Genomic DNA, 27024 nt, shown 5'->3' with positions numbered 1-27024 from the left:
TGTGTATGGGAACAGTCAAATTTTGCTGCTTCTCAGCCTTCATGTTCAAGTGTAATTCCCAGTTCTGCTGAAGTGATCTTCGCAGGGGGCCTTGCAGCCACTTCAGTAGGAGCTACAGCCAGAAAACTAACTTGTCCTCTCGCTGTACAGCCCATCTGTGAGTTATGCTGTAGTTGATGAGCATCAGTTACAATTATCTTTTTCTACTGAAACATTTAGAGATTTTCTTTACTGGGAATCTATTTGCAGAAATATCTCATTCCTAATAACTTGGTATCGCCAATGTTATGACTGTATAGATGGCCTTGGCAATATATATTGCAGATCTACCTGGTGTCTGAACTGGTAGATTTCACCAGTATTTCATAAAAATGTGAACAGGGAAAGAAGATGTTGAAGCATGGAGGAGGGAGCAAGGTTCTTAGAAAAGGAAGGAGATTTTATTATTTTCCTAACTGCTGACTTTGGCTTTTCTAGGCTTTTTTGTTTTTTACCTTATAGCTTCCTAGTCCTTTAGTTATATGGAACTATTGATGCATTATCTTAATATATTGTAAATTATTTATAATAATAATAAAAAATATAAATATATACTATATTACATGCATTTATAATATATATTTAATATATATGAGTGTGCCCAAAAATAAAGAGCAATAAAGGTACAAAATTAAATCCTTACAAGTTAGGAAGTGCTGATAGTCCTTGACCTTAACCAACTCCACGTGTGTATGAGGTGTCATAGTCTTTAGTCATGACTGCATCCTACTGTTCGTGTGTCAAGAGCACCTTCAAAAATAACCAGTCAGCATCAGGATTAGTGAATTTTGTTCAAGCAGCATTATGCAATTATTATGGTAACTTGTTAGAAAAAGCTTCAACTTCCTCACCTGACCTGGCAATCTAAGGATAAAAGTAAAGTAGCTCTATTTGCAAGGTACAAATAGTTTTAGATGCCAGCATGTGTCTTCAGAGAGAGTGCAGCTCGCTACACACTGACAACTGACTGCATTTCTTCCTATTAAAATGTCATTACAGAAAGTTACCAGATTTCCTCACCAAAAGAATATAAAAAAAATCTGCAAGTTCTTGAACTGTTCAAATGAACTGCCTTTCGTAAATAAGGGTGGGGGGGGGGGGAATACAATGCTTTCTTTTTCAAGCAATTATCAACTATGTCTCTCACAAATAACTATAATCAGCCTTTCTGGCGTAACTGTGCGTGAGACTGACTTACAGTACAGTAATATTCCAATGACAGCAGAAGCATTTTTTGTAGAAGTAAGTCAAACACTCAGGGAACTTGCTGGGGATGGGAGGGAAATCAATTTTCACTGTAATGGCCTGCGAAGTCCTCTTGCAATCCTGTTTTTCTCTGTCAAAGCAACCTCTTCCTTCCCCTCTCCATTTTTTTTTTTCTTATAAAGTAGAGAGACCATTGGTATCTTTTATTTTTCCCCTCCTTTTTCTCTCAAAAACATGTGTTCAACAGGATTTAGTCATTGCTGTGGGTGGCACTTTCATAAAGATGTTATTGAGTTAGAATATCTTTGAGCTTCAGCTGTCAGGAAAATGACTCTTGTTTCGTGAATGTAATCATGGTTTTGGCCTCTGTCAGCAATCCTCAAGGCTACTCAAAGGATGCAGCGCAGAGTTGCCAAGAGATTTGTAACTATAATTGTTAATGGCAGTTTTTTTTTTTTTTTCAAGTAAAAAATGAGAGTCCATGCTATACTAAGGCTTTGATATATAGGCTGAAATCTATGCTTCCATAGCATGGAAACATAGCTTATTGTGTATTGTATACTGTTCATTCAGAGTTTATTCTTAAAAACAAACAAACAAAAAAACTAGAGCTGATGATGGTTTTCATTATTTGGTGATATTTCATTTCTGATGAAGTCGTGGACTTCCGTCTTCTGAAAATCCAGCACCTGAAGCTGATGGCTTTCCGTGGGTACTATACAAGCTTTAGCTGGCAGGTCTGGAACAATCTTGTATTTATTGTTGTTGCACCTGGGCTCCTTAACCTCCTCCCCTCCCAACCGTTATTTACTGAACTGTAGGTGGTGGTGGTGTTTTTTTGTTTTCTCCTGCAAGACTGTCTATTACCAAGAAGACATGGAGATGAACAATATCAAAATTCAAAGGTAAAAAAGTAATTTCTCTGTGAACATATTCAGTGATTAAAATGGATTCCATTTTCAATAGAAAACTCATGTTTGACTACAGAGAGTAATCTCCAGAACAAGCTGAAAGACCTGTTATTCTGAAGAGACTTTTTAAAACCTTTTTTTTTGTGGTGCTTGCTCAGCACTTGGTCCAAGTGGGATGAGACCAGCGTGGTCCGGAGTGAGGCAACCTCCAGCAGTGTCAGTGCAGCCTTCCTGTGCCGTGCTGAGCTGTGTGTTGCCAGCCAAGCGTACAAGGCTGCCTGGACCCCACCCGGAGCTTTAAAAGACAAGCCAAGTGGTGCTGGGTTAGTAGGAAGATCTGCACACAGCTGCTCTTTGTGCTTGTTTCAGCACAGGCAGGGACAGAAAGCATTTTCTAACCTGAAAGAAAGCAACTTGTATAAGCAGCAGAAAATAGATGACTGTTATTTAACCAGGGGAATTACTGTCCGGTAGAGAATGGTAACCTTTCAGCAAATACCTAGAGCAATCAGTGAAGAAGTATTTCCAGGTTTGTGCCAGGCACCTATGGAGGAGCTGCAGTGCCAGCCACTCTAATATACTGTTCCATACGCTTTCAGCTATTAATAGGTGCTTTCACTTATTAATTTCCATTGATCAAGCACCATTTCATCCCAGCATAAGGCTGGTCTTTCTTACCTGCATTTCTAATGTAGTATGTTCACAATATATCTATGCGTTTTTTCCTAAAGAAACCATTTCAGTGTTTTCACCCTTACAGCGTGTGTGTGTGTGTGTAAACCACGTAAACGCTTGCTATTACTCCCTGCTCTATATGGGAGTTCTTCTGCTTGTAATCAGTTGAACACATACTATTCCTCAGTCTAGGTTAACCTAAAAAGCTTTAGGATATCCTGGTACAGAAAGCAATAATGCTTAAAAAAAATGAAATGGTCTTTTTTTTTTTTCTTACACTAGTTCTTGTATTTTTTTTTTCCAAATTTTTATTTGAAGAAGTAAGCTTCTACTGAAGACACAAATTTGTCTTTTAATAGTAGAAACTCACCTACAGGCAATAGTTACCATTCCGTCCCCAAAATAACTACTTACCATAAAGAAAGCTGTTGCTGCCAAACTTCCACAGTTAGTTGAGTTTTTTGAAAGGTGCACATATGTAGTATCTGCTATACTAAATATCTGCGTTTTGACTGTAGGATTGTGACAAAACATCACATAAGACATTTCATGTGTATCCTTCCCAGCAGGTTCTTTTATTTCAAATACACACCTATGCGTGTTAAAAATGATAATTTGTGAGCTTCTCCTAGAAAATAAGTTAATGGGTAGTACTGATCCATACAAAGAACCAAATCTTTGGGTTGGAGAACGTGGAGGAACTTGTTACTTCCCTTAAGCACCTCTGCGCTGAGAGCAAGCTGGAGGCTGCCTGCTGCTGAAGGCCTTCACGTGGCGGCCATTTTAACCCCTTCAGGAAGAGTTCACGGTGCTGACTGGCATTAGGGCAGCCTGGCAATGTCTAGGCACCACGATGGTGACATTTCCTTCACGCGGCTGTTGGTAGGATCTATTTTAACATTCGGGTTTATTCGCTGTGTGCAATTGGTGGTTTCCCAGCAGTTAAATGTAATAGCTCTCTAATGGCCTCTGCCTGCTGTGGTGTTGTTGCTTGCTATGAATGAGGCCCTTGGGGAAAAGGGACTTTGCCAAGACTTCTGGATGGGAATTTATTATGGAGTGGGAGCCAATTGTTAAATCAGAGCTGGTTTCATCCCTTCCGTGAGGTGCAGAGGAAACCCCTGCTGGGGTACCAGGGATTTTCCCTGAAGAGCAGTCTCTTGCACCAGGCCAGGAGCTCGGCGTGGGACTGACACAGAGCCATGTCTCCGGGCAGGGAGGACAGGGCCGTCCATCTTCTCTGCTGGGCTGGCACCGGGACAGCTGCTGCTTTTCTCAGAGGGACTGCACAGCTGCTGGGGCCTGAGCGAAAGGCAAGGCTTTGCTCATGCTGCTGGGGCTAATCCTGGCTTAGCACTCCAGGAGGCCTGGACACTAACAGCTGAACATCTGTTTTGCCACTGGCACCGCTGTTGCTCTGCGCTCAGTGCTGGGGAGGCTTCAGATATGTGAACAGTGCCACCTCGGGAAGCAGTGCTTTAAATGTGAGTAAAGACTTGCAGGGAATTAACTTGTGCAAGCCTGCAGAAGATCGACCGGTGGGCTTGTGTTCACAGGTTGTCCTCTGACCTCGGGCAAGTCTCTTGGCCTTCTGCTGCTTCATCAGTTGCACCCTTCAAGTGTCAAGTCTTAATACGCTGCTGTGAGGTAGGTGCCTGTTCACGTCTTTAAAATACTAGCGTGGATGTTACTGCTGGCCTGACTGGAGAAGCTGAGCCAGACGCCTCAGTGCTTTGCAGAATCGCTGTCACCCGCTCTGCAGGCACTGCCAGCCGTGGGTTTAATTGCTCAGAAATCCACCGGGGGCTTGACGTAAACAGCTGCTTAGAAATTAGAAAAAGGAGACGATCTACTACTGAGGTCCTTTTTAAATGTCAAGTCAAACTGCTGGAAACCCCCAAAAGAAATATAGTGCAGAAGGTTAAGGGCATCAAGTAGCAGATTTGAAGCAAATATTAAATTTTATTACTAAAGGAATTGGGCTATGCAGTGCGCATAAATTTTGAACTTTAAATCCATCATTTAACTTTAAATTAAACTTAACCTGCTGGCTACCACTGTTGTCCCCTCCCACCTACAGTAGCACAAAAAAACCACAAGGTAGTTGTATGTAGTAAGATAGATGATGCAACTGCTGATGTAACTAGGAAAGCTACTGGAAATGAGCCTTTCTTTCATGCTGCACCTGTGCCTCTCTGAGCACTCTGTGTCAATTATTATCTGATTAATAAAGCTGTGAGCTGGAAAAGACACTTGAAGGAAAAAAAAAAGCTATTAAAAGCAGCACGTCCTGGCTCTTGTGTTGGTATGAAAGTCCTCCGTAATGCTGCTGAAGGAAAGAAAGCAAAGCAGGGCATGGTAGCGGCTCCTGCAGCTGCTGGCTGAAGGTCCAGCTCTCCCCTCTGGCCTCGATCAGCCCTCGTAGCCCCTTCTTGTAGCAGGGATTTGTGTAGTGTGAGCAATCATCACCTCTTTGTGAAGATGCCATGGGAGAATAAAGGGAATGAAAAAATAAAGCATAATGTTGTGTAACTTTTAAAGAAATTCAGTGGGATAAATGCAAGAACTGCTTGAACTGTTTGCAGGCAGAGTACCAGAAGTATTATCCCTAGGTTTGTGCCTGTAACAGGGCTGTTTGGATTTTGTTTTAAATAATAGAACAGGAGGCCCAGGGAGGTGCAAGTGTGAGCATGCTGGTTTAAACTCTTGCCTACTGAGGGCCTGGAAAGAAATTGTAGTATGTGGTGAGGGGAACATACATGTGAAGCACCAAACTGCACTCTGTGACTTCTCTTTGAACTCCGTGTTTAGTGCTGGTCATCTCAGTTGAGGAGAATGCAATGGTAGCACTGAAATACAGCACAATAGTGGCCTGATTTTGAAGTTTCTCTTTTACTGAGCCATTTCACATCAACTTGCTCATAAGCAATCTGGAATTATAAATGTTCTTCCCCTTTGCAGGGTAATTTTGACTGTTAAAATGGAAGCATTATGGTTTTGGGCAAGGTCAGGAAGAAGGCAATGTGATAGCAGGGAACCAAACCACAGCAGCTACAAGTTAGGAGTAGAGAATTGCAATAACCTCTGTTAAACTATTGCTCTTTTGAAATGCAAATAAGACCAGTGATCAAAGAACTACAAAGGTGATCTTAATGAGCTCTCCAGTTGCTCCTCAAGCAGACTGATCTACAAAATAATTCTCCACTGTGCTGTATGTATTTGAACTATTTCTTATAAGGGCTAAGCAGTATTTTCCTTCTGCTATCTGCTTTTCCTGCAGATCTTTTCTGATGTTAAATTACTTATCTAGTCAGACCCAGAAATGAAGCATTCAAACAGACTTTATCTAAGCAAAAATTGGCAGTGATTTCCCAAGGAATATGTTCACTGGGGATGGCTTTTCCACCAAAGGAAGGGCAAAATCAGTCGCTCCTTTGTAGGCAGGATCAGTCCTGGACACTCTTTAATGTTACTGTAACTTCTTGAGAAGACATTAACCAGACACTCAACACCGCTTGCCATGTGCATGCTGAGGGTTGTCCAGTTGAGCCAAACCACCTGTAGCCTGCAGAGGCAGAAGCTGGCCCCGGATCCTGCCAACACTGCTGGGTTCAAGCACTGCAGTTGCCCTCCCCTCATGCAGGAAAGCTGCAACTTGGCAGCTCAGCCTGAGGACTGTCTGTAGCACTGCTGCTGGGGAAACCACTGGTTTTCCCACCAAGGTGTTTTCCTAGAAGTTGTGACTCTTCTGACTTTTGTCTCTTCACCTGGGTTGGCACAGGCGGATGCCTGCCTTTTATCTGTCTGACTGCTCTTTTACAGATAGGTCTGTCAAGCCTGGAATCTGTTGAGACTCTTACATTGGCACCTATGATCTGGTAAGGACATCCTTATGTAATTTGAAAGATTGCTGGGATAAGGACCATCTTTGTTCTTTTCTGTGTGTTGTATAAAGCCAAGAGGTACTCCTACACAATATTGTAAGACAGCTGGTGACATAATGTGATGTTAGCGATGTTCTGGAAATCATAATGTTGTCATCTTCACACTTGATCTAGCAGCCTTCTCCCTGTAACACCACTGAATGCAAGGAACAAAGAAGTGCTGTCATAAAAATTAATGAGAAAACTCTGTTTTGTTTCATCTCTGTTCATGTTTATGAACTTCCTTACAAACTAGAAGAACAGAGCTGGTATGTAATATCTTACTGCTGAGGTGATACCTGTGATAGTTTTTTAATTGCTTGATCCTATAACGTTTTGTGGAAATAGAAATATATAACATGATAATTTTTTTTTTAAAAAAAGAGTGTCAAGACAACAATTTAGCATGTACTGATGACTTACCTGAAATCATGCCAACACTAGAAGTTGGATTTCTGTAACACAGAACTCCAGGCACCTGGGACGGTCAATAGGTATTTATCAGGGGCTTTAAATTCCCCACTTGGATGTCTTCCATTTTGGCTGGTGTTTCATAGGGATGGTTATTAATGCAACTTTTCTTGGACATTGAGTTTGAAGGATTACATGCTGAAAACAATTCATGTTTGTCTTGTGTACTCTTTCCTCCTTTCATGTTCATTGAGAATGATGAAAGGGTGTGTGTCACATTTAGATAGTCCAAAAAAAAAGTGCTTCCTGGTGATGTTGTAATAATTAAGGTATGATGCTTTTATTGAAAGGAGAGGTGTTTTTTCAGGAGCAAGGTTATAGGATTTTTACATTCAAGTAGTCATGTGGATAAATAGACCTGGCATATTTCCTTCCAAATAGTAACAATACACAGGTCACACAAGTGTGTCAAACACATGAGATTTTTACTGATGGCGGGGGGGGGGAGCAACTGTTGGTGTCCATTAGGTTGTAGAAGTGGCGAAGCCAGATGCAGTGAGTCTAGACGTGAACCACATGTTGTTTGGGGATGCGGTATTGTATGTGTCTTGTGTGAAGACAGTAAATCATACGACTGCACAACATGTTTAAATATTTGACACCTCTTTGCCGACAGCATAAACCCAAGCTTCCTTGAAGGTGGTAGTCATAACTAAGCTGTGAGTGCTGCTCAGGTATAAGGGCATTTTCTCTTTTGGGAACCAACCAGACCTTGGATGCTTATTCCAGAAAGCTGTCAGGACTTCAACAACAGCATCAGTTTGGGTAGCTTGCAGTTTCATTAACCAAGCATTCCTGCATTTCTGAGTGTTTGTTGTTCACTTAAAATGCAGTTGTGTTGACAGATTTCAGGGCGCTGCGGCAACCGTCTAAGCGGCTCTTCAAAGGTCAAGTCCCTCCAGGCGGTTTTGTTTAGGACCGCGTGACTTCTGACAGTAGGAGGGGGGTTTAATAACACGAGAGAAGAAAGGATATTCATTTACCTTAAGACAGATGTGAGCACAGTGACTAAGGCATTCCTCTAGGCTGTAGCAAAAAGGCTTCAAGTCCTTGTAGCAAACTGGATGCAACGGAGGATCTCTGACAAGAGTCCTTGGTGGCAGAGCATCAGCTGGTCTGGGCTGGGAGAGACCAAGATACTGCTCTCTCCCGTGTTTCATTAAATAGGAAAATACATCTTGCCTATTGTTTTCCTTGCACTTCAGCCTAAACAGCAGTCATAAACGTATAAAAAATGGGTCCTGACCTGTATATGACATGTATATAGAAGTTTATAAATATATATTCATTTTAAATTAACTGCTATTTCTTTGGAGGGGGTGCATACCTGCTTTATTCTTAACCCTTTGTTGATAACATCTGTGAGACTCTTTGCTAATGCCAGCCTGAGCCTAACTGCTCTTTATTAGGCTTGCTTAAAAATAAATAAATAATAAACAAACATGAAGAGGTGGCATGCCTGTGGTTTTCCTGAAGAATTGGGAAGTGTATGGATGAGGTCCTACTACAGTGGTTGAAGGAAGTTTTCCAATCGCTTAGAGGAGCTCTTTAGTCTGTGATATTTCTTGTTTAAGAAGGAAAAATATTTATGTATATCCTTGACAGCTGTGAGAACCAGTGAGGAGACGTAGGTAACTTTCTTTGGAATGAAAAGTGAAGCACTAGGCTGCTCTGTTAATTTTTATCCTTCTCATTTAAATAGAGATGGGTATTTTCTAAGCTAGCTAAAACCAGCTGTGGGATGTGTAAAATCATGTTTATTTACAATTGGTCCAACAGCAAGTATTTACATTTCAACTACTGAAAACTTTTTCTGATGTCTCTCTCATCTTCAAGGCTATTTCATTTCCGATTCAGAATTTGAAGCTCAGGCCTTTTTCCTCAGTTTGACTACTTGACCGTTTTCTTTTTGCTTGTTTTATTTAAGAAAATGCTGTGTGTTTGCAGAGTATTTTTAGAAGCTGCCCATAAGATGGTGTGGTGAGTCATCAAAACCTGAATGAGTAGTTTGGCAGACTAAATCTGGATGCTCCTTTTTTCACTCATTGTATATTGTGAGGTTTAAAGCACATGTTAGCAAGCATTATAGTGTGATGCATCTTTGCCTCAAGACACCAGCAGGCTTGGGGTGTCCTTGCCCTGTGTTCTGAATAAGTACAGATAAAATGGTTTAAGATTATCAACTATGGGATAAAACCCGTCAGCTGAGATTTACAACAGAGAATAGGATACGGAAACAGTGGCAAATCTTATTTTTTATTAATTAAATTCTTATGCTACTACACTTCAGCTCTTCAGATTTGTGCCTTGGGTTGGTGGTAGCAGTTCACTGCGTGCTCTTACCCTTCCCTTCATCCCAACAGTTTCCACAGCTGCAACTGGGCCAGGCCAGCCCTCGTGCACCACTGAACAGCAAGACTTCCCCATGCTTTTGTTGTTGTTGTTTGTTTCTGTTATTTACAAAAAAAAAAACCACACCTTGACAGCAGAGGTGTGTTATAATAGACAATGGGTTCAGTTCACTCCATTGACTCCAAGTACAGCACGTTGCTTCATGTGAAGCAATTCAAATGCTGCTGAGTTCAGTAACCTAAAATAGGGTGTTCTGGTGGTTGAATATTAAGCCCCCAAGCACGGCACATACTGTGTATTGCTGACAGAATTGAAGACCAACTTCTCAGCTTTCAAGATCTCCTTGAAATCAGGAAGAAAAGGTTCCCTGATGAATAGCAATAGTTGCTATGACATTAGAGATTAATACCAACGCATACTTGATAAATGACCTTAGCACTACCTAATTTCCCACGTGGACCAATCATCACAACCTCAGTAAGCTTTCCTGCCAGTGTTGTTTTCAGCTTAGGACGCTCTGACCATAAATCCTCTGCAGGACAGTAAGGTTTCAGCACAGAATCCCTGCAATTTGCTGGGACAAAGAATTGAGATCGCAGTATTTAGAGTAGGAAGTTTTGATGACAGGGCGAACATTTTGGCCACTGGGAAAGAGGGAATTAGGTAAGAGTATGAAAGACAATGAGACAATTCATTGGCCTGGATCTGAGGGGTAGGGAGAAACCAAGGGTAATGACAAAGTTAAGTTGAGGCAGGGGTAGGAGGGGGATAACATCAGTGGAAAAGGTGAATAAAGATAACAGAAAAGCGAGGTGTCCCTTTATGGTACTTCCAGTTAAATGAGCAGAAAAAGTTGATGCCTCGTGCATGGAGAAGACGTGGAGAAATCTTTAGTGGTCCAGTGAGCTGAATGGGGCTAACTAATAATAAATAGCAATCAAAATCCATTAATTCTGTAGCAGATTGCTTCCAAGGAAGCAAAGCCAAGCAAATTTAATTACAAAAGTATTGGGATAAACCTCAAAAATAAGATCTGGTTGATCTGGCAGGAGTCAGCTTCAGGTCCCTTCCAACTCAGGATATTCTATTCTATTCTAGATTATTCTATTCTATTCTAGATTATTTCATTCTCTGTGTCATCTTAATCCTCCTTCCTTCTGTTGACTGTCTTCCTGATGTCTGTGCTAAGGGTTTTGTTGGTTCTATAGCCTCCTGACTGGTGCTGCTGCACATCACGATGCCATGTGTTTGTTGGAGCTTATGAAATGGTTACCTGAAACCTCCGAGTCATTAGTAAGCCTGGCTTAGAGTCATTTATTTTCAATGAGATTTTTATGGATTTTTAATTCTGTGAGGAGCTGGACACCAATTACAAGGACACGGCAATTTGACAGAAGAAGAGAAAACAGAAAAAAAAACATTCTAGGCCCCAGATGCAGGAGGGTGTTTTATAGACCTTGATTTCCCAGTGGCTTGAGTTTACAGCATTTCCATTCCAGTAACTTTATTAGAGAAGAGAAGGTCTTGATCTTTTCTTCGCAGAGGCTGCAAGGAAAGGCTGTCCGGTCTCACTGCCTGTCCGCTGAGAATCACAGCTACGTGCCCTTCATGGTGCCTTCCAAGCTGCCAGCCTTTGATAACTTCAATTCACAATTACGCGAAAGTTATATGAAAGCTATGTTCGTCTATTATAAAGAATTCCAATGGAATTCTGTCAAAAAAGACCATGTTTATTGATTTTTCACTAAAACCCCTACACTTCATGGATTTTATATATACCCTTGAGCATTTTCTTTTCTGCATGAGAATGCCTTTCTAACCACGGTGTAATACAGCAAATGACACGAGCATGTTGTTTTCACTGCGGCTTAAAAAGGGTGTCTTTAAAAATGCTGTAATTTAAACCCAACTATAATTTCTCTGTTTTATAGTACTCAGTGCTCTATAAAGGGTAATGATCGGTTACTATAGGAACGTGTATGTACATACGTTCACTTACACACAGAGGCTAAATAGGGCCAGAGAAGGCCTAAGCTCCTGTTGGAAATGACATAGATCTATCCTTGTGGCTGAAAGGGGATCTGTGTGACTGCTGGTGTGGAAGAACAGCTACCGTGTATGAAAGATGAGACTGTCACAACAGATGTGCGTTCACTAGCGGCATTTGAAGTTGGAGGCGGCCTTCTGATGTCAGAGCATCTTGGTTTGGAGCAGCCAACCAAGATGAATAACAGCAGCATTGAGTTTAGGACAGACCAGGCGCTATTTATCAATTTGATTTCCTTGTGTGAAGAGTTGATTACCCAAGACAAGTGGCTATTTACATTCATGGTATCTTCAAAAGTATTTCTGGTAGGCCTTGGCTTTTGGTTTTGCCTACACTGTCATAGGCTGTGCTATCCAAAGCACTCCTGCTTGCTGCCAGTAACTTCCCGACCGGCAGCTCCTTGTGATCCCTGTAACGACCATCCACCTGAAACTACGAGCTCAAGGATCAGTGAAGAATGGGGCTGCCTGCCCTGAAGATCAGCAAACGCGTCAGGAGATCCAAAACAATGTCAGGTACACAAGTGAGGGTAGAGCTCTAACAGGAGGAAGATGGAAAAGAGACACTCGGGAAATGAAAGCTAGGACATACAGAAGAGCAGAGGCAACAGGGGGTCATCTCCAAGCATGAAGAAAAATATACAAGTCCAAAAGTTGGCATAGTAAAGTGTTTTCCTTGTCAGGAAAGTAGGGAGCTTGAAAGGCCTAGGGGTCACAACTCGTCAAGTGGAGGCCTGAAGCATGTGCAATCCCAGCTGCAGAAATACTTAGGAAGTTACAGGTGCCTAACTCTACTCAAAATGCTGTGCACTTGTCAATATGATTTTTCCAGTACAATTTTATGTACCCGGTGCTCTTGAATGTCAGACCAATTTTATCTTTTTTTTATATTCCATGTCAATAAGTGGAAGAGACTTTATTGAAAACTGGGTCAGTATGCTGCTGTGTATTCTGTGATGGGTAAATTGGGCCTTTGCGGTGCCCTGTAGGTCACGGTGCTGAAGTGACTTTTATGTCAGCAGATGCAACGTGAGGTTGGACTAGGTCTCGAGTATTTTTTCTCTAGCTCAAAACTCTTATGTAATTTTAAGAGCCAAAAGAGTAATTGTACTCTAATTACTGTCAATGCAATTGTATGTCTAGTGTAACTCTGCCCTTAAAGGCAGAACGCTGCTGGAAATGGGACGCTTCAGTTTGGTGAATGGTCTGTAATGATGCAACCAAGCAAATCTATTGGCATATTTAAACCCTTCAGGTAGGCTTGCTGGGTCACTTCTGCAGCTGTTTTATAGACTCAGATGATATCTCTAGACAGTACCTGTGAGTGTGCGTCAGTCATCTTCAATCGGGAAGAAAATTTCATAGTGCTTTTTTTGCTGTCTGTTGCAAGGTTTGTGAGAAAACTTCTATCCTTCTGCAACAGAGCATGAGGGGTACAGGAGCACATACAGGACTTGGAGAGGAAGACAGCACATTGCAAGGGCCTAGGGAAGTCAGTGAGGGAATACATACCGAGGCTAAAACCTCCAGTTGCAGCATTACTGTCTGATCAACTGACCAGACCCTTTTGTTTTATGAGAATATAGACCTTTGTTTTTAGCCCGCACATGGAAATTTGAAATACATCTACCTGCTCTTCATCCTTTATGCTAGTGGATTGTCTGTAATTAGAATTTAAACAGTGTGCTGTTCCTTTGACCAGACTGTTTTGCTTGAGCCTTTGCAAACTGCCGTGACAGTGGAGGAGGCGGTATGTTGTATGTGACAACAGGTCATGCAACATGCTTTATGAGCCCAACCCAGGGTTTTTGGTTTTTGGGATACTGAATTATTTGGCTACCTACCACCACTGCAAGTTTGCTGTTTCTCCTTTATCATGACTTAATAGGGCCTTGAAAACTCTTTAACTACTGTATTTCTGATGGGTTTGTCTTACAGCATCATAGCACCAAAGCACAAGAAATGCAAGCTGCTTCTCTGTGAATTTTGCTTTATTTTGTTTAATGAACTTAATCTTTGCTTCTGGGTGCCTGCTGAGGGCATTTGAATGGTACATGTAAGTAGTCGTCTGTCTGTTTACCAAGAGTCTCCTGAATTAATTTAGATTCTGAGAAAAATTAGTCCTGTATGTAGGGTTCTTTACTCTTGGTAAGGCTCTCTTCAGCCTTCTAATGCTGTCTCTGAGACACAGACTTCACTGCTAACCCAGTGCAGTCAAATAATACCTCACCAGTGGTATCAGCAGCAAGATTGAACCCTCATCATTGCTGAACAGAAATTACTCTAATAAGGACTATATATATGTAAATATGCAGCAAATACAGACTTATATTAATGTTACAGCCTAGACAGTCTGTCCACCAGAAAACCTCTTTGCTCTGATAACAATGAAGCTTAATGAAAGACAAATTTCTGAATTAGGGTTTTTATTTACAAGTGAGTTTTTCTCCTAAGTTATTTCATTGTAATTTATGGAGTACTTTTTTGTTGTGTGAAGTTTGGATGATGACACAAATATTTATTGGCGGTAACCTTGGCCTAATTTATTATTAACCAACTATCTGGCAGAAATTCTATGCTGTAGGCAATTTTCATGAGGTGTGATTAATCAATACCAATTAATCAAAGCCCACAGTCTGTTAATCCCAAAAGAAAATAAAAATAGAGAGGAGCTATCAAGAGACTTAGCAAAAACTGAAGCTGTGTTTGAACGTTCCTGAAGAGGAACTGAAGAGAAGCTGGACAAATAATTTTATTTTTTATGATTTGAACATATTATTGCTAGCACTAACTGTGATTGTTAGAACAGTTTCTTCTTACTTCAGAACATTAATTGATGTTCCAAACTTCAGTTTGCTCAGATGCAAAACTAGATTGGTCTGTTAATAGCTGCAGAAATCAGTGGAGTTGGCACTGATTGGAGAAGTTGTTTAGGTACTCTCTCAGTTCAGTTTGTTCGTCTGCAGGCCTGTTACTGATATTAAAATCTAGATGTGCTATATTTTGTTTCCCATTTTGCTTCTATTGTTTGTGGATTATGACTTCCTATCTTCACAGGTCTAAGTTTATAAAACTGAATCTCAGAAGGGTATGGTTCTGTAGCCTCAGAATACACCATGAAAATGTTTTGTTCTTTTAGGTCCTTGGTTAACATCCCCCCACCCATCAATTGTCACCTCATTATTTCTTTTAAAAAAAAAAATTAAAAAAAATGTTAAGAGTATCTCTGATGGAACAAAGGAGGACAATGAATATTAAATGATGGATGCCAGAAAGGCTTACAGCTTTATAATTCAAAACAAATCAGGAGATCGTATCCTAGTATTGCTTAGGTGGCATTCAGAATTTAAGCACTAAGCAATTCTATTGTCCGGTAGGTAGGAAGCTTTGAGTGGGAAAATTAGTACCAGAAAGAGCAGGTATTAAAGTTCCCCTGGAAAAAATCATCTAAAACCCCTTTTCATCAAATGCCATTTAAGTCAGTCATTTCTGATACAAACCTGTGCCAAGTATTTAGATCCATAGCATACATATGCCAGGATTATTAAGCGCTAGGGAGTTCTTCACGGTAATTTAGCAATTCATTATCCTTCTCTAGACCCCTCTCTGCTGAGATGCAGTTAACTGACTGTGTGTGAATGCGATCTTAATCTGTTGCAATGCAAAATAAAATGTATTCACACCATTGACTGCTGACAGCAATAGAAGATGACTTGCAAAATCCACGTGAGGGAACTCCTGGTGTTAGGATCCAGAATGCTTGACATCTGTTACCTTGTGTGGGGTGGACCACAAACAGCAGCGGAACAGCTTTTCTTCAGAGTGGTGGTGGTTATATTCACCTGTCCAATGTAGCCCTGTGGCTAGAAGCATGAAGAAAAAGAAACTATCATGCCTCACCCGTGGATACAATAACTTACAGCTGAGAAGACCATCACGCTTTTAACTGTTTTGATGCTTCTGTTTATACCTGTGCTTAGGGACATGGTTTAGTGGGTGATACTGGTGTGGGGGGGGGATGGTTGGACCAGATGATCTTGGAGGTCTTTTCCAACCTTTATGATTCTATCAACCATTTGCCTTCCCAGAGTACTGTATAGAAATACCTGAACTTTAAGTGAGCTTGCTTTGATACTGAAAAAACCACAGTTGTATTAATTTGGTGCTCTACTTCTCAGGTGGGTAAATTAGCCATGTAGCCTGGCCCTGGTTGAGTGATCTCATTTAGACATGAGATACAGACATGGAATTACTTTGCAGTGGCTTTTCAGAAATCCCTGAGTAACTCGCATTATGTATATGCGCTTTCATTTCCTAGTTCTTGTGCTTAACTCCAGTTTAATTTAGTTTAACCTGCTTCCTAATTATACCAGAATAATAATATGTTATTATGGAATACAATTTTCTATAATCAGATTAGGAATAGCTGTTATATTTGCACCCCATGCTACTCTAACTTACCCCAGCTTTCAAATGTAGATCAATCCTTTTACCACTTAAAACCTCAGAAGAAGCATCTCTACCATTTTGAAAGGCAAAAACTTTAAATCAAAGAATTATAAGGTGATCAAAAATACTGGCATCTTCATCGAGAATGTGAGTAGAAACAGTTATGTGGGATTGTTATCCTGAAGGGATGGCTAATGAAAACATGGGCTCAGAAGTAAACTGTCCAGAATTCAGCATTCGTGTAAGCTAGAAAATACTTCATAAATAGCTGAATCTTGGAGTGTGGTAGATATTCATTAGGGTCATGGCAAGCTACAGATCAAAATCCTGTCAACTGCAACCAACAGCGATGTGCATATCGGCAAATAGCACATTTAATATCAGCCCACTGGAAAATATACAACCATATTAATTCTGATAACGTTTGCCTGGAATAAATGCTAATACCTTCTCCCCACAAATAGAAGCTCTGAAATTATTTTGCTCTATTTGCAGTTCTCTTAGCAGCAGGTACAACTTAGAAGATACTGGTGAAATGACTGTGCAAAAATCGTAAAAATAGCTTGCTGAAAACACGGTAGAAAGAATTAACTCTCCTTATCAGATGTCCTGAATTCTTTCTTCTATGAACTCCAGAGGCATAAATATTTTCAAAATTGATTAGAGAAAGAAGGATTGTAATTCTTTATAGGTTAGTCATCAGACAATAATGGAAGGAAAAGGTATTTGGCTGGGCAGATCTGTGGTCAGCTCAAGTATTTCACACAACTGAAAGCTAAACTGTGGAGCTCTTTGCTACAGAATATTGTGGATGATAGAAGTGTACGGGGCTTAAACAACTTAAAGGGCAGAGGTTGAGTGTGAGCTATGATGCACAAAGTCACTGTGGCATGTGGATCATTGAAGACTGGGAGAGTATTTAAATATTGCTATCTGTTGTGCCTCTTCTGGCATGCAGTCATTGATGTCTGATATTGGCCATCGCTGGAGAAAGCACACTGGACTAAACATACCTTTGGTTTGTTGTGATATACCGGTGTTATATTCACTGGTCAGCTGATGTAAGGAGCACTGATTCAGAAGCATAGTATTTCGGAGAATGAGTAGGGAAAATTAACAAAGAACAGGTAGAGGGAAACAAGAAGCCCAGCAATGACGTGTGTGTCACTGTCCTGCATCGTAACTTTGGATGGGTTACGCAAAGTGAATTTTGCTGTCAGCCTGGTTTTCTCGAAGTTGGAAACTTTATCTGAAGTTCCAGATACATGATTCAAGTTGAGTTAAGAGACAGTAGCTTGGAATAGTTCTCATTTTTCTGTGCTCGTTCCCCAGGCTGCACCAGTACTGTGATGCCCATAGAGGGCAGAAATCTGGAGCTCTACTCCTGACAGCAAGCAGGAGGCACAGTGGGCAGAAGGGATAGGACTGTAGCAGCCCTGTACACAGAGGTGAGGCAGTGACAGGTTTCATTTGTACAGGCTAAGTTGGAGGTTTATCAAAGGAAGTGAGGAAACAAGGCTAGCAATTGCACTGGGACCATCTTCAGTTTCTAACCACATCTCCTCACCCGGGTATCTCTGAACAAGTCGATTAGGTGGTTTCCTGCTGGGGTGAGGCATCTGTTTTCAAATCTGGCCCAAGTTTCTCTTACTTTCTTCACGTTTCTCTTCTGGAAAACATAGGGATGCATTTATTCATATCCTATAAAAAAGGTGACTTTTCATTGTTTTGCGCTTCATAAAACCACTAGCGCAAAAGGGGATCAACTATTTCAAACTGCTGTTTCTGGATTTTTAATTATTGCAAAATAATATTGTGGGCAATGTGTTACCACCTGAAGCAGAAACAAATCTCTCCTTTGCCAAGCAGAAAGACATTTGGCAGATGGCTTTGTCAATGGCCTCAGACATGACCAGCACATGCTCTAGGATAATGTGTTTACTACGTACACAAGACCTCTTTAAACCAAAGTGGGATGGTCCAAATCACACATGAGCAATTACACTTTCAGGGCTCCCAGCTAACAGAACTCTGCATCCAGCCCTGTTGCCAGGAAACAGCTCTTATTTTTCCTCCCCTTATTTTTGGTGCCTGCCTCTCTGCTGCTAGCTCACTGCCAGTTTCCAGGGGCCAGCAGGAAGAACTCTTGTAAAAGGACCAAATCAGCCTGATGCAGGCCGGGAGATCCACTGATGGCAACAGACTGGTACGGAGAATTTTTGACCCAAGTTTTTGCTGCAGAATAGCTCCATAAAGCATTTTTGTCATTATGGACTGAGCGGTCTTGCTGGAGAATAAATGGATGGTTATGCTTATCCTTAAATATTAACACTTACTAAGATTTTTTGTAAACAGAAGATGATTTTAGGTAATTCAGGTGTTGACGGTGGTATGCTAGTAGTCATCGTCTTCCATCGGAAGTGCATATGATCTGGGACAAGCTGCTGAATGGACAAATCAAAGTCAAGCCTATAACTAAATGAGTACAAATATAATGCAAATTGTGGTCTTGCAGTTTCCAAAGGGAGTTTAAATTAATCAGAAACAATCAATAAAAGAAACAAGTAAGTTTCAGGGCAGGGGGATCAAGCAATAACATTAGTGTCAACCTCATGCATGCGTGAAACTAAGAATATATAAAATAATACAGATAGGAATGTATGTACCCTGGGCAAATGCACAGACGGCCTGAAAACCAAACCAAGATCCTGCTGGTAGGAATTCGCGTGCACTGCTTCTTTACCGACTGGCCAGGAAAAGCCTTTCAGCTGGAAGCACTTGAAGACTAACCCTCAATTTGCTGTTAGGTTATCTGCTGAGCCCTGTAGAACCGATGGCCTCGGCATTTGCTGCTCACAGGGTTAACAGACAAATGATGAGGTGCTTTCCACAAATGCCAGTGTGGCCAAAAGCTGAATCACTTATTCAGCAATGGTTTTTTCTGGCCTAGCCAAAGAAGCCAGCGTGCCTCAGATTGGCCTGGCAATCCATCATCTCTGTGAGGAACTGAAAAAGGAAATCCGGTGCAAGGCAGCATAGTCATGTTAGATCTGTCACTGTCAAAGTCCAGGTGGTTGTAAGATACCGAGCTATGAAATGGCTGCAGAAAGCCAATATATGCCTCCCTCTTAGTAGACCATCTATCTCTTTCTTATTTTCCAGTAATATATCTCGAGAGAACTGGTCATTGCACAGCATTGAAGGCCTCTTGAGAAGCACTGGTGGTATTCCAGTACTGTTGGCTCAAGCCCACAAAGTTAAAAGTACTTTGAGCTCAAATGATTCTTTGCAGCGTAGGCTAATCTGAAGATAATGGGTGTAGGCTGGGTACTTCACAACTCAACAGCATTTGGCTACAAACAATTCTTGATTTAAGTGACCCAAAGATACTGGTAGGACAGAAGATTAATTTAATTGTTCATTATTTATACTACATTGACATCTATATACTCTAAAAAGTGCCACTCTTGTTGTGCTTCATGCTGTTTATAAGCACAGAAAGGCGCTATCTCTGTCCCAGACTTCATTCTCTTTAAAGCAAAGTCAACAGACGAAGGGCAGAAGTGGAAATGAAAGTTGAGTAAGTTGAAGTAACTAGCTAGGGTCGTACAGCAGACCAGTGAAATGTCTCCTAATTTCCAGTCTTCTGCCGTGCCTGAGGATTTGATATACTTTGCTGACACACCTGAAAGAGATCCTAAAGCAATGACACTCGTCAGAAAGCCTGAGGGAGTCTGATAACAAACCACCGCGCGCGCCTACCTGTCCTGCAGTTAACCAGTTGCGTATTTATTCCCTTGAAGAAAAATGGGGAGGAAAGCAAGCAGCCTATAAAGCCACTTACTTCTGAGACATGATACAGGAATACGCAGTTCCGAGCTCATCACAGCAGCTGGGGTAGCAAAGTATTTTGGGTGATTGCTCTTGCTAGGTATGCAGGTGGTCAGGCTTGGCTGGGATGGGACAGAGGACTGGGACCAGCAGATAAGCAGCACCAGATAAATTAGCAATGAGCAGTTGTAGCTGTACTACCTTTTTTTTTTTTTTTTTGTCCCACAGTATTTGTTATTCTGTTCGCTGTGCTGTAGGGGCTTGGCCTGGAGGTGTGTAGCAGTGAACTAATATTAAGTCCGTCACAGAGAAATCTGAGCTGTAAAAGAGCTGCAGCTATTTTTGTGTGGTTCAGGGATGCGTTGGAGGAAAAAAGATGTGGTAAAATCTACTTCATTTTAGACTGAATTCAAACAGATTTGGAAGGCATCTATAAACGTGAATTGTGTCAGATCGATACAAACTAATGAAGGCTAGCAGACAATTACAGCAAGAGTGGCAATAAAATTTCTGGCTTAAGTGCCAAGTGAAAACAGACTTCTCTCAGTAACTCCAATGGAAGAAATAATCCGTTTCTAATTAAAGAGAGCTGGAATGGAAGTGTGCAATGTAATGGCAAATATCCATAGCTGAGGCATCATCAGACCTAAAGCTTAACTGGGTAGTACTAAAAAAAACCTTCTAGCTCAAAACACTATGTGGTACAGGAATAGAAAATGAAATGTGCCCTTGGAGAAGTGTATGTGTAGAATATGATCTATATTGAAGTATAGTTAAGGCTTTGTTCAGCTTTGTCATTAGCTCTTCTAACTTGAGTACTAAAGTATTCAAACTCGACAGTGGATTAAAGAGGTAGGAAAGGACATTTTAGCACTTGTGTCTTCTGAAAAGAACCTCACAAACAGAAACCAAGTTTGTAAATCAGACAGGCTCCAGCTATCAGGATTGATGGTCCCTTCACATCATCGCTGGTAAATGAGGATCCCAGAACGTTGTCTTGGACTGCAGTCATTATCTCTTTGGTAATCAGGGAAAATGAGGCCCTTAATCTGAATTAAGGAAGGAGCATATGTTAGTGCTTCTGGCCCAACAAATTCATATGTACATGATTTGACTCTGGTTTAATCGTTGTTTTCATGGCTGAATACATCTCTCCAGACAGCAGAGACTGGTTATGAGGTAATCCAGACTTCAGCCGTCCAACAGGACTAGCAGATAAGCCAGGTTCCCAAGCAATGTCCTGCTGTATTCCAGTTTAGTATTTGCTTCTGAAGTATTTCACCGTATTTGGGGCACACTTCAGATAACGTTATCTCTTGCTGCTCTTAACATAATGCTCTAAGTGTGATTAATTTTACCGTGGTTCAGACATTCAGTTCTCTCTGAAGCAAACTGGTACCAGCTCCATTTACTAGGCAGAGCTCAGTCTTTAGGCAAAAAGATTACATTTTAGAGGCTCAGTCTGACTTTGAGTTTTTGAGTAAGTTTTTTGAGTAACAGCTTTTGAGTAAGATGCTAGTACGCACGTATGCCCTAGCTCTCTCTGCACAGGGCAGAAACGGGCTCAGTGACACGGTAAACCAGCTTCTGCAGAAAAGTAATACTCAGAGACAAGTAAGAGAATCAAGAACTGACCTTAAGGAATCACTCGGTATGAAAAAGATTGAAATTACCTGCAATAAGCAAAGTCTGTTTATCCTTATAGGAGATGTGATGTGGAAAGCTTTCCAAACCACTAAGCCTCTGATGGTTATTTGGCTGACTTATGCAGGTACTTGGCACTTTCCTATTTCTCCCCTATCATTGTCCTGCAGTTGAAGTCAGTCCAGATCTGAGTGTTGTTGTGAGGGATGAGCTCTCACAAATGTCTGTGAAGTGGTTGAAGATGTTACTGTTCCTGTCAGTCTGTCCCTCAAAATCCAGTGTACCCATTAAGGGAGGCATGGGCCCCGACATCACCTCCACTGTCCCAACGTACCTTATTTAACCTATTGGTGGAAGTATGCTTGGTGCTAAAAAATAAAAAGCAGGTTGCAAACCGCAGCAGCTGAGGTGCGGCTGGGCATGGCTCTGTTTTGCTGCCCTTGCTAGGCCATGCAGCAGAAGGCCGGGTGAGCAGTGAGGGTGTGTGGGCACCTTATGTCAGCACTGATATTGGCTTCAGGGCATGCCAGTGTAAGCCCTGGTGACATCCTGATGCTATGCTTAGTCAAGAGTCCCAGCAGAATCATCTGCGTGCCAAAACAACTGCAGAACGGTGGAAAACCTTGCGTGAAGGTTGCTGTGTGCTGCTCGTAATGCCTGCAGCTGCCTTAACAACAGCATGGTGTTACAGGTGAAACATCAAACATCTTCAGCCAGCAAGCACGAAATTAGCATCAGATGCTTTCGACCACAACAAAGCTTGTAATGTTTCTCACCTCGGAGCTCAGTGGGGCTCTTCTGGACTTGGCCAGCATGAAGTCCTCCCTCTTGCTGTCTCCCCCTCCCCAAAGGGAGCTGGCTATTTCTGGCAGTACTTGTCACATGGTGATAGCAGACCGCACGGCTGGCGGGGAGCAGAAAGACAATAACCACTTGGTGTAGGAACCTCCTGAGCTATCAAGTCCCACCCCTGTTTTTAACAGGCAACCCGGATACATCAAACCTTTCACAAACCAGCCAGCAAGATCTTAAGACGACTTGTTTTCTCTACCCTGTCTGCTTCTACTGGAAGGCTGTTCCGTAACCTCATAGTTCTTGTGGCCAGAAATCATCTAATTCTGAAGTTTAAATTCATTCCTTGTTACTATATACCCATTCACTTCTTTCTGATATTTTTAAACCCACCATCTCAATGAACACACTGTAAAGGGTGAATTCCGTTTTGATACGCTGGACTGATTTCTGACACAGTGCTGCACACCTGCAAGAATGAGAGCTGAATAAAAAATCTGGGAGTCATTGGGATGATTCTTCACTGTAATTTTGCACAAGAGTAAATACTGTGAGAGTGCTCACAGCAGTGTTGAGTACAGCTCCCTCGCTGTTCTAGTCGCATGGAGTAAGAACTTGGTGTTTGTTGCAGGGGAGGCCAAACGTTTTAACTGGAAGCAGGATTTTGTGTTTTCAGAGCTTACAGTAGTTTGGAAAAGCTGTTATTCTTATCAAAGAATTTGATACCCACATTTAATTTATTAGTATTGTATAGAAGTTGTTTTTCAGCAATATGTACCAACAAAGTTTCAAGGCTTATGATAAATTTCTTGACTTGATCAGTTCTGTTGGCAGCCAGTGACCAGAAGATTTCTGACTCTGGAACAAGATTGACTCCATCAATATATATGAGACAGACGCTGCCTCCCCAGTGAAACATTTAAAATTAGTGAAAAGTTTTATGACAAATTCTCCTGCCAAACCTGTGGTGTGGATAAGAAGCAGATAAAATCTGTCTGGATGTTATATACTGGTAGATTCTCCACGTGCCTTCTCTGCTCTTAAGCAGAGGTTTATACAGCTTGTGAATACTAATGCAGCAAGGGACCAAAGTGGTCTCCCAGAAGACAATGAGACTTTCATGGAAACTTTTGTTTTACGTGTTTGTATGTGTTTAATAAGGCTTGCAGGACGAGAGTTTTTATCTGATTACTTAATCTAAAAAGCAAAAACTCAGAAATTAAGGACAGGCTGGGAACTGTAGCAACCAGGCCAGTGATTCATGCCGCTCCTTTGATGCACCTCTCTGACCCAACGGATTTAAATTTTTTTCTTCAGAGCAGCAGTTTTAGCAGGAGAGATGATGAATGAAAATATCTGAAATATGTCTTTCATTTGTCACCTATGAACCACTTCTGGATCTGGCCTCCCCCAGGAGCTAGACAAGCTGTATTTCCTACCCCAGAGGGCAGTTCCTAGACAGGAGATGCATTGTCTGCCCTGAAGCCTCAACTTGCAGAGAGCTCGACCTGGCTGAGCACATGGGGGTCAGTAAGTCAGGGTGTCACCAACACTCCCTGGCCAGATGACCCAGGTCCCAACTGCAGGTCCCAGCATAAGAGTTTCACTTGACTACAGGTGGCCTCCCTCTGGTCTGCTGCCATCTGTTGCAAGTAAAAAAACCCATCCATCTTCTTAATGAAGTGGAAAAAAAATACAGAATTTCTGCAGCTCACAATGACAAGAAAGAAAATCTATAAACGGCACACTACTGTTTATGCTTTCTTTGCAGTGTTAGTAAGCAAGCATATTTCTTGATTCTGCCTGTTCTTTTTTGGATGAGTCTACAAAGCTATTTATTTTTGCAACGTACTAATCAGATGCCCCTAAACGCTTTGTGTCAGTGCTCTTCTATATAGTTATTCTTTCAGCCTCATCATTATGAAGTGGGGGTATATTCTGCTAAGAATTAGCATGTATATTAGTTTAACAACCAACCTATTTTTGATTTTTAGGGAGCATTCAAAATGTGCAAGACACAGAAAAGGACAGTAAGCCAGGATCTCTTCTGTTCTGCCTGGCATAATTGTGTTGTGATATAGCTGAATGAGTAGCATGAATTCAAAAGTATAATGTGAGTCTTACAGGTGCCTTGTGAAAAAGTCTTGTTAATTGAGCCTGTCACATGTTAGAAGTAGCTGTGGTATAAATAAAGGGAGCTGGCATGGCCTAGGGATGGAAGCAGGCGTGAGGATGGCCCCTACTGGAAATTCTCCACTGGGATTTTAACCCCTGAGCCTATGGAACAGGGCTGGATTTGCTCAGTAGAAACAAACCTACGGGGTCAGAGTGAGGCCCACGGTGCTGCAGGGATTCAGCGCAGTGGCTCAAGTGGTTCAACCAAACAAATTACTCCAGTTCCTCTAGCGTAAGGACTTTTCAGCCCAGTGCAAATGGACATTTGCAAGGGACATCTAATCCTTCTACCAGCACTTACTGAAGGAATTACTCTCCTGTTGCGTACGAACAAGCTCTAAGGAAATAACCGCCCAAGGAACACGCTGAGGCCTCAGCTCTCCTCTCACCCAAGCTAGTGAAGTGCATCCAGTGATGTGAATGGAATAAACGAGGTTTAAGTACACGGAGAGTGAAGTCCTGTAAATTTAATCTTCTATTATGCTTGTGAAACACCCTGCAGGGACCTACTGAGATGTATTTAATAAGATCAGGGAAAAATGTTGCTTAATATTATGACTAAAGCTAAACAGCGAAGGAGTATGTAATTTCATATCAGGTGACAATTTCATTCCCCCACAGTCCTTGCAAGTGGAGCGTTGTGCTTTATGGTCCGCTTTTTGCCTTTCAAAGCCTCCTACTTCTGATTCCTGCTAACTAAAAGTGGTGAAAACGTTCTAAAATAGAGACTTTTTTTTTCCCCTGCAAACCTGAGCTAGGGACAAAAATAAGCAGTGGATGATTTACTGCCAGCTGCAGTCTTCTTTTCCTTTTTATCTGCTTGCTTGCCTGCGTCAAGGTGACAGGCAAAGTAAAATCTTGTTTCAGTACAGCGCAAGACCTGTGGGTACAAGAATACATCATGAGCAGAGCTGTGAATATTTTTTTTTAAATCATTACTTAGAAATTACAACTACTGTGGCCACGTTAATTCTTTTGAAATATTTCTGGCACCTGCTGACAGACAGCAAGCACCCTGATTTACACCCCTGCTTTGCTTTCTCTGCCTCTGATTAAAAAATAAACCTGCTGCCAGGGGAGGAGGATGGTGCCGGCTGCCTCCGTCAGGCAGGGCATCCTCCCTGACACCGTGGGCAGGGGAAGGCAGCGGTGTCAGTACGTGTGCTGCCCTCAGCCCTCTTGCGCGGCACGATAGTGTCAGGAGGAATTACGGAGGACTTCAGGAGCGGCTGTGCCACCTGCATGTTGAGCAGCGTGAGGCGGCCGCTTCCTGGCAGCTGTGTGCTCGGCGGCTCTGTGAGGCTGCACAGGGCCTGTGTGGGGCGCATAAATAACAGCGACGAGAGCAATGGAAGCGCAGTGTTTCGTGTCCTCTCGACTTCATTCATTTATTCATTCTCGCCTGTTCCAGCTTCTCCGTGCTTGGCAGAGACCCGTGGCGCTGCCTTCGGCTGCAGGTGTGTGTGCTGGCTTGGCTCCAAAGCGGGGACCCGCGGGAGCGCTAACAGCAGGCCTGGTGGGGGAAAGGGGATGTCCAATTCCTGCCAAGCTGAGGGCTCGTGCCAGAAGACAAGGAGGGCGTGTTTGGGGTCACACAGCTCTCGACAGCTCCAGGAACTCGCTTCTGGTTTTGTTCTGCATCCTGAATGGGGCTCCTGCAGTGAACTGGAAATGCTTAAATCCAGACTTGCCATCGGGGTGCCCCTCCAGCTGTACCCTTGCTAGACCAGCTCCAAGAGTCTGTGTAAGAGGCTGTCCCGAACATCTGCAGAAGATGCTTTGCCTTCTTCCTATTATATATCCAGCTTCAAGCAAGTTTTTAGTGTACATCAAGCATTTGGAAAGTGAACTCAAGACCCCACTGTTGCATTTCAATCATAGGAAATAAGTTCTCTGACCTGTTTTAACCTCTTGTGTGATGCCTCCACTTTTTTTTGTCTTTTCAATATCCTGAATACTACGATAGGTGAACTTCTGAGAAAATTCACTTCTGTTGTTAAATCCAGTAATGAGGTTTTCTTGTCATTTAGGCAGTAGGCAGAAATCTCTGAAATTCAAAAAATCAGCATCTATTTCAAAGTTCAGTGCATTACTCACGGAGAGAATAGAATTAGTCTGCTTCGTGGCGACTTCTGTCTGAGTGTCCTTCATTCCTCAGGGCACCATAACGCAAGTCACGTAAAATTTCAGTCTTGGGACTGGAAGATAACTGTCTCTTCATACAGACTCCCTACAGAACATCCAGAACAGTATTGGTAGTGATAAATGTCGCTAGATTTCCACAACCTGTAACTCATTTGTTATATATATTTGTTTCTTTTTACTCTGACCAAAACATAGTTAAACAATGAGAGGAAAAGAAAAACCTTTGCCTGCTGGATTTTCCTTTTTACAAAATGGGCAAAATAAGTTGGCATAGGTTGATGTAGTGGTAATCCATGAAAGACACCGCAGTTTCTCTGCTTTCCCTTACCAAAGCCATTGGACAGCATCTCTTCTGCATGTCTTGT

The 27024-nt window shown here is 41.9% G+C and overlaps 1 long non-coding RNA gene across 16 annotated transcripts in view; it reads left to right on the top strand.

The window, feature by feature from the left end:
• LOC310899314 overlaps positions 1-27024 on the top strand; it is a 284820-nt gene that overhangs the window by 157126 nt on the left and 100670 nt on the right. Inside the window, exons 5-6 of one of the 16 annotated variants that reach the window (XR_014584173.1) lie at positions 4388-4478; positions 6654-6709. The exons of 14 other annotated variants lie outside the window; for them this stretch is intronic. This is a non-coding gene — a long non-coding RNA (uncharacterized lncRNA). The remainder of the gene's footprint in view (positions 1-4387; positions 4479-6653; positions 6710-27024) is intronic. One more of the 16 variants, XR_014584175.1, reaches the window with a different exon arrangement.

The sequence above is a fragment of the Anser anser genome, assembly GCF_964211835.1.
Source record: "Anser anser genome assembly, chromosome: 4".
NCBI lineage: Eukaryota > Metazoa > Chordata > Aves > Anseriformes > Anatidae > Anser > Anser anser.
The sequence above is the reverse complement of the archived record's forward strand: the minus strand, read 5'-3'. Positions and strand labels throughout refer to the sequence as shown.